We start from the raw sequence: 9,249 nt of genomic DNA, 5'->3' as shown, positions 1-9,249 counted from the left end.
AATTCTTTGGAATCAAAAATGTGACTCCTAAGTTTTATACCTCCTGCATACTCTCCTTCCAGTGTAAAGACAACTCTACCAGATCAGAGGGAAACAGCATCATAAAGAATATCTGATAAGACTCATTTTACAATGAAATCAAGCTAATTAGAGATGAATCCAAAGAAGAAATTCAGAAATTTAGAAGCCCTAGTGAGGATTCTAGACTCCAGCTCAGTTCAAATAGAGGTCGAATTCACTACCAGTCAACTTGTATTGTGAAATCAGCAATACAAATAAGAAAAGTATCAAGAGGTGGGAAGTCGATGTTGGAGGAAATGTGGACATGAAGATTTTTTACCTCTAATAGCAGAGAGTTAAATAACAGCTAGGGAAGTTAAAACAAATTTTTATGAACTTTGCCTTAAGTTCAATGTAAAGTCATTTAAATTTAATATATGTTGTAAAGAAGAAATTTTTTTTAAAAAAGACCTGTTTTTTCTTTAAGTTTACACATATCTGTGTTTTATTAAACTTACATGCTATGCAGTTATCATCATAATCCAATTTTAGGACATTTGTGTGTGTGTGTGTGTGTGTGTGTGTGTGTATGTGTGTGTTTAAAAAAAAAAAGATTTTGTATTTTTATTGTTAGAGGGAGAGAGAAAAAAAGCAGGGGGAGGGACTGGAAGAGGCAGAAGCATGCTCCCTACTGAGCAAAGAGCTCTATGTGGGACTCCATCCTGGGACCCTGGGATCATGACCTGAACCCAAGGCAGACACTTAACCAACTGAGCCACCTAAAAAAGGTGGCTTCTCTGAAAAAGAAAATTTAAGTATGGGTCAAAATTTATTTCAACTCATTCAAGTCCCTCTTTGAATAAGTTCAATTGAATTAAACATAATCCCTTTTATAAAAATAAAAAGAAAATCTCTGTTGTCAAATTTTTGTTATTCCAAATTTTTCTACATTTTTCCTAATGTAAAAAAATTCTTATTTAGACCTTCTTCCCTCCCTCTTTGCCTCATTTCTTCCTTCTTTCCTAACTTCTATATATATCTGGAGAAATGACTATAATAATATTCACTAAATTGTCATGATATTTATATCTGAAGTCTGTCCAGGAATTTTTAAGTTAAAATGTGTTGTTTTTCAAATAGGTAAGATTCAGTTAAAATCCAAAACAGTATGCTAAGATATACAAGCTTCTAGTCATGTCACCATTCCTCACTAGCCCCTCTAGGTAAATACAGATTTCTTTGAATGGTAGTACCTTAGGTTATTTATCCAGCTATCTATAGATGGACAACTTGGGTTTTTTCTAATAATTTCCAGTTTACAAGAAAGATATAATAATTTGTATTTGTAACATTTTGTAACTTTACAGATAGTTCTGGATGGTTAATTAAGAGATGTGGTGTTTCTAGGCTAAAAGCATAAATTCGTCTGTAACTTTGGCAGCTATGGCCACATTGCCTATCATAGGGCTGTTCCTTTGTACTAGTCCTTATTTCCGCACAGCCCTGAGAACAGCACATGGACAAGCTTTTGTATATTTATCATTATGAACTATTTCAATGTCATTTTAATTTGCATCTTTCTTCTATGAGTGAGTTTGAGTATCTCTTCTTATGTTTAGGGATTTTTGTAGTACATGTTTTGTGAACTCTCTTGACTAATTTTCAGTTGGATTTAGAATTTTTTTTTTTTTTACTTTTTATTGGTTCTTTTCTGATTGCTAGTTTTTACGTAAGAATATATCAGCTTTATAAAACAATACTTATTCTAAAAAACATACAGACTCATGAATAAAGAATTTGGCCTGATAAAGTAGAGGAAAACCTCCCCTGATAAAGGAGAGAAAAAGTGAGTATGATAAGGATGGGAATATATATTTTTAAGTGAATAAGAAGAAATTCAGGTGAGTGGCTGCTGCTTCCTCCTCCTCTTCCTCTTCTTCCTCTTCTTCTCCTTCTCCTCCTCCTCCTCTTCCTCCTCCTCCTTCTTTTTTAGGAAAACAATCAATGACATCTGATGAAAGTAGGAGACTTGGGGTTGGTTCAAGTTTGGAAAAACACCAAGGAAGACAGTGAAAGAGATCAGTTTATAGCAGAAAATATTCCATTCATCACATTGTGGTCCTGAATCAAGTTTGGAACCATCCATATTTTTTTTTTTAAAGACACATTTATTCAGCATCATGATCAGACTATTACATTTAGCAATCAACAGCATGGGTGCAAAAAAAAAAATCTACATTAAAACCCTTTGTTGGAATGCTTTACACTTTCCACAGAACAGAAACTAAAATAACCTGTTATACAATTAGTCACAAATACAGTCCTTGAGTTTTTTTTGCCCATACACATGAGTATTATCTAAAACATGTCTTCTTTGTAGCAGCTAGGCCCTGCCACCACTGTGCTTGGCTGAGTTCACAAATCTGTTGTAACCTGTAGCTTCCCTGTCACTTCTCTGGCTCTCCTCTCCTGCTAAGCTTTGTTTCCTGGCAGTAATTAAAACCTTCTGCCACTGCCGTAGCTGCTGCTGCTGCTGCTGGAACCACCATAGCCACCTTGGTTTCGTGGTTTGGCGAAGTATTGGCCTCCACCACCATAAGGGCCAGAGCTTCTGCCTCCAAAATTGCCTCCTTTCATGGGTCCAAAATTTGAGGATTGATTGTTGTAATTGCCAAAATCATTATAGCTTCCGCCACCTCCAAAGTTGCTTCCATCATTACCAAATCCGTTATAGCCATCCCCACTGCCACCATATCCACCACCACCTCGACTGCCACCAAAACCACCTCGACCACTGAAGTTTCCTCCGTGACCAAAGTTGTCATTCCCACCAAAACCACCTCCACGACCACCACCAAAGTTTCCAGAACCACTTCGACCTCTTTGGCTGGATGAAGCACTAGCCATCTCTTGCTTAGAGAGCGCTTTCCTTACTTCACAGTTGTGGCCATTCACAGTATGGTATTTTTGAATGACAATCTTGTCTACAGAATCATGGTCATCAAATGTTACAAAAGCAAAACCCCTCTTTTTGCCACTGCCTCGGTCAGTCATGATCTCAATCACTTCGATTTTCCCATAGTGTTCGAAATAATCTCTTAGATGATGTTCTTCAGTGTCTTCTTTAATGCCACCAACAAAAATCTTTTTCACAGTTAAGTGGGCACCAGGTCTTTGAGAATCTTCTCTTGAGACAGCCCTCTTTGGTTCCACAACTCTTCCATCCACCTTGTGTGGCCTTGCATTCATGGCTGCATCCACCTCCTCCACAGTGGCATATGTGACAAACCCAAAGCCTCTGGAGCGCTTGGTGTTTGGGTCTCTCATTACCACACAGTCCGTAAGTGTTCCCCATTGCTCAAAATGGCTCCTCAGACTCTCATCGGTTGTTTCAAAGCTCAGACCTCCGATGAAGATCTTCCGCAGCTGTTCAGGCTCTTTGGGAGACTCTGACTTAGACATGACGGCGGTGGGAGGGGAGACTTTAACGATGCTTACTCGGTGGCGTGCACGGGCCGGAACCATCCATATTTAATGATACCAATAGGTAATTTAAGTGTTTGTTGTTGTTGTTGTTGTTGTTGTTGTTGTCGTCTTAAATAATAATAGTTCCAAGCAGAGAAGCTGTGGAACTGGAAATGGGAACAGATGGGAGAAATCAGATGAATGCACACTTAATTGTCAGTTGGAAAGGAGTATTTGTGGGCCAAGGTAGTGCAAGGACCTGATGATACTGTTGCATAAATGTTTGAAGTCAGGGTACAGAAAGAAAAGAATCAGGGTGGGAAGAAGGATTAGCATTATCCATGGAGTATGAGAAATCCCAGACCATACCCAGTTCTTCTTCCTTTTTTTTTGTGAAACTTAATACCAAAACATGTCTTGCACTTGTAATAATTTCAGAAGCTACACAAAATCACCAAACATAAAGCTCAAATGATATTCCCAGAGAAATATCTTATATGTAAATCCCCATGGAATTACGTTAGATAATGAATAGCCTACAAAGTGTATCATCTTGCAATGTTACATAAAATTAGTCTTTCTCTTTAATGTTGTGTAAATGTAGGGTTGGTATTGTTTCTGAAATTCACACATTCCCTGAATAACTACAGGGCATTGAATTGAAACATACTAAAAAAAAAAAAATCTGTAGAAATTCAGTGGGTTTTAGTAATTCGACTAAACTTACCATTGAGTTGACTGATTTTGACCTTTTACTAACTTCCTGCATTTAAATTGTGAACAAATATTTTGCTACCTCTTGAAAGAACAAATAGAGTTCATTTCCTACTGATTCTCATCAAAAAGAAATTTGACTTCCATGATTTAATGCTACTTTAAACAAAAAAGAAAACTGCCAAATCATGTTTTATTTGCAAAAATAACTTGTTTCATTTAAGAAGTCATTTCATAAAACTAAAAAAGACTATGATCCCAGATGAGAAACATTAGACCATCTTAAGGGAAACCCACATACTTGCACACACACACTGAAAAATCCAGACCAAAGTTCTCTGCATTTATATCACTGATATATATTTGCTCACATAATTAACATAACCCTCGCTGTTGGAAAAAGTGCTTCTTGTATGTTGAACTAAGTGTGATCCTTTATGGTGTCCTTCAATAGGGATGCAGAGTTATTTAGAATTACTGGATATTCAAAGATATTATGGAGATCAAAGTCAAGGTACAGCTTCTAGGACAAAGATCTCATGGATTATTAAAGACTTGTCACCTAATCGGCAGTATCCCTATGGGAAAAGAATAGTGTGTGGGAGAAGGAAAGCATGCTCTTAAAAGATGATGTCAAAATAATAATTGTTAAAATGTTCCACAGAGTGTTCAACTTTAAATCGCTAACAACTGTTTGCTATTCTTTATGATGGTCCATCCCGAGATGAGAAACACGATGGAAAGTTTACTGGCCAAGGCAATTTATTTTTTAACTTTTTGAAAAAGATTTATTTATTTGAGAGAGAGAGAGCGAGCAAGGTGGGGGAGGGACAGAGGGAAAGGAAGAGAATCTTAAGCAGACTCTCCACTGAACCTGGAGCCTGACGTGGGGCTCAATCCCACGACCCTGAGATTATGACCAGAGCCAGAATCAAGAGTCAGATGCCCCACTGATGGAGCCACCCCTGTGATTCTTGGCCAAGGCAATTTAAAGTAACTCAAAACAGATAATAGATGACCATTAAGTTTACTTTTTAAAATTTCCATTAATTATGAAAAAATATCCAAATTTATGGTATTAAATCCTCTGCATATCCTTTGTTTACCAACCCTGTCTTTAGGTTAAGCTGTCAATGCAATGGAAGCAAGTAATTAAATATAAATGGAAACTCCTTTATAAAGGGATTTACTACATGTGAATTTCTTATAAATATAATAATTCATTTCTCCCCTTTCTGTTTTATGACTTATAACACATAACAAAAGCCATGAAATGTAATTCATGAGGGATAATAAGAGTCTGAGTTAATGAAAAATCTGAATTATTGATTACTGGTAAAAATTCTCAGTACACAGTTCCCTATGTATACTGCAAAGAAATCCCTGCTTTGAGTCTGTGTCAGCTAGCATGGTGGTGGCGGGGAGGGGGCAGATTCTGTGAGTGTCCTGGTACGACCCTACTTTCCATTCCATGTATTAATAATAGGCAGATTATTTCCCTTTCTAGTGTCGCATCTTTTCCCCACTTCCCAGCCTGAAAAAAGATTATGCAAGCATAAAAATTCAAGACAATACTTTTCTCCTTTGATAGTTCATCAGCCTCTGCAGATCTGGATTGCCTACTATATGTGAGTGATATTAATGGACCCTATAAGTTCTCTTTTCTAGGAAAATTAACTATGGGTACCAGAGGTCCCACTTTTACTATGCTGAGTAGGTGCATATGAATCAAGAAAGCACTGGTTTTTCTAGAGAGAAATGCATGTGTGACTTTACGTAGGATGTCCATTTCCAGTTACATGGTCTCCTAAGTTTGGGGACAGCTAGGTCAAAAAAATCCAAGCTCCCTTGGACTCACCAGAGAGAGTGAATGAGTCATACTTGCCATAAATGTGGTTTGCATTTTATGGTGCCCTGTTAACTTGTTTCAAATACTGATTGATGGGTTCTCTGACAAACATACTGAAATGTGATCCAAACGGTAAGAACTTGTTCTGATTACCAAATTGAGAGACAATGGAACAGTGACATTTGTGATTTATTGTTAGGCTTTATTTCCTGGCACTCACTTTAGCGATGAGGTGATCTTTGTTCATATGTATTATGAGAATAATCCTTTCCCATGGATGTTTAAGAGTGTATTTATTTTGTATAATAACTTCAGTGTTGTGAATTCAGCTAAGCTTACTCTGTTGTGCAGTGTTGTTGAGAGTGTGTAACACGTGGTTTTGTTTTTGTTTTAATCATGGGTAGAGAAAAGACATAAAATAAATTCATTATTTTCTCCACTAATTTTTCCAAACACATGAACAACGTTGATACTCAGAGCCAAAAGAGCAAAAGGTTATGAACGCAGCCTACGGTGCCAGCAAGGGCTGGTTCAAATCTTGACTCTACCATTTACTAGATGTAGTACAACAGGCTGGCTACCAAACTTTACTAAGCCTCAGTTCCTTGTCTACAAAGTGGAGATACTAAGAGTCTGTGCGGCATAGAATCTGTCTTGATAAACAAACATAGGTAAGACAATTAATAAAATGCCAAGCCTGTATTATGCCTCAATAAATAATAGCTATTACAATTATTATTGCTTTTTTAAAAAATATTGTAATTTTATTTTTTTTCAGTGTTCCAAGATTCATTGTTAAATTTAGAAGTAACGACATAGCCTGCACACCCTTTCATTGGGTCAGTAGTGAACAATAACAACAAAAAAGTGTCAAGAAAATGTAAAGAGACACGTAAGGAGGCTTACAAAAGAATGATTACGGAAAATAGACCCTTAACAATATGAATCTTTTCACCTGAAATAGGAAATGAAAAAGCTCAATTCTGAATGTTTCTCTTTGAAGAACCTTCAGCTTGTTCCAGTTGTAAAGTTTGTATAGGAGAACGAAAGCATAGCCTATTCTACTCATTTCAACAAATATTCTTTTCCTTTGAAGTTGTACATTTGAAAGTCTTTATGTCAAGAAACATGTTAAAGTTAAGCAGGAGCAATTACCACACATTTAATTTGACCTAATATACTGCAATGAGAACATTTTAAAACAAATCTCTGGTGTAAATTAAAAATTAAGATCAGTCCCAGTTAGTTAAAAGAAACAATAAACTTTGCATTCAGTGTTTTAGGGGGAGCAGAGCAATCAAAGACGTGAAAGTTTCACTGTACATGTACGAGAGATTTGATTAAAAGCTTATATTTCTAAACTATCATTGCAAAGACATTCAGCTCATCCCTATAAAACACAGTTTTATAATTTCAAGGGACTATTACAATGTATGTCTCTTTTCCGCAAATATTTATTTGTTGTAAAAAATAAATGGCTTGGGAGCTGAGTTTTAAGAACAGTAAATGTATATTTTATTTCCAATGAATCCTGGTACCAGAAATAAAATAAACTTTAAAAGAAACATAGTGTCTTTTTTGCCCAATAAATGTACAATGATATCCAGAGCCTTAACCCTAGAATGGACCAGCCTTTATTAAATTGGAAATTTTTGTTTAATTTCTCTAACTAGGCCTTGGAATTACTAATGGCAATCCCAAACTTTAGAAAACGAATCTTTTATATCTCATGATAGATTCTCTAGGAATGCGACCTATAGTCATGGGCATGGGTCTATAATTCATATATGATTTTCTTTTTAAAAATAAAAATCATATACATCTAATTCCATGTTCTAATGCAATGGGTCCCACCTTCTGATTGATAGATATTCTCACAGAGTAATGGTCCTTCTGACCCCCTATTCTAGTTCTTCATTTACAACTTCTTTATTTAAAAAAGAAAAAATAGGGTGCCTGGGTGGCTCAGTGGGTTAAGCCGCTGCCTTCAGCTCAGGTCATGATCTCAGGGTCCTGGGATTGAGTCCCGCATCGGGCTCTCTGCTCAGCAGGGAGCCTGCTTCCCTCTCTCTCTCTGCCTGCCTCTCCATCTACTTGTGATCTCTCTCTGTTAAATAAATAAATAAAATCTTTTTAAAAAATAAATAAATAAATAAAGTTTCCAACTTGCTTCTTAAAATAACAGAAATTGCCATGGCTCTATTTTGTAAGTATTTATTTTGTATCTTCTCAAAAGGGTAGACTCAAGTGGAAAAAAACACATCAAAAACACATAATAGCCCCATTTGGAAGATGTCACTTGCCCCTAAAACCTCAGAGGGACACTGCACTTGTAGACTATTTAAAATTCAAAACTTCTGCTGTTTGTATTTTGAAGAAGCTCACAAATAAAATGGGCTCATGTTGTTATGCCCCAATAATGGGTCCGTGATTAAAGGAGCGAGACTGATACAAAGCGAAGGTCAAGCAAAGCTTTATTTCACGCCAAGCATCAAGAATCTAACCGAACGTTTGGGGACGCACCTCTTACAAGAGAGGGTGACCCTTCTCTGTTTCACAGACTAGCTTTTAAGGGCAAAGGCCTTGCGGTCAAACCTGGCCACACACAGGTGGCCAATGAGATTGTAACACACACAGGAAACTCCACAGTGATGCTAGGTGACCAATTCAGTTAGAATTTACCCCAGTAGACATTTGAACCAGCCTATTACACCTTGACTGGGATTGGAGCCCAAAAGGCTCCCAAAGGGCGGGGGGCCCATACTCCTTGGTAACCAGGGAAACAGTATGCATCCCCCCACTGATCGGATGTCTCCACCTGGCCTGACCCACCTTTGTATCTAGGCTTTGTTACCCGAAGCTGGTTTCCTGGGACTTTTCTCCAAGTAAATCCCCTGGGGGAAGGGTAGCAGGGACAGTTTCTAAATAGGTCCTTACAAGGTAACACTAGTTTGCTACAAAAAAAAAAAACAAACCTGTGTATCAACGTTACCTAGTAAATGGCAACTGATTGCATGTTAGTTGGAGATATCAAGGCATTAAAAGTTTGATGGACTAAAAACAAAAAAAATGAAAGTTTGAGTGACTAATGAGAGACGTGAAAGCAAGTTTTCTTTCTTCATGGTACCCATACTGGATGATTCTAGACCCCCTTTTCTCACTAATAAGTAAGGAGATAGTATGTAAACTCAGTATAAATTAGAAACTAATGTTTCATTTTA

Source organism: Lontra canadensis, unplaced genomic scaffold, assembly GCF_010015895.1.
Source record: "Lontra canadensis isolate GAN:19392208 unplaced genomic scaffold, GSC_riverotter_1.0 scaffold63, whole genome shotgun sequence".
Lineage (NCBI taxonomy): Eukaryota > Metazoa > Chordata > Mammalia > Carnivora > Mustelidae > Lontra > Lontra canadensis.
Note: the sequence above shows the minus strand (reverse complement) of the source record.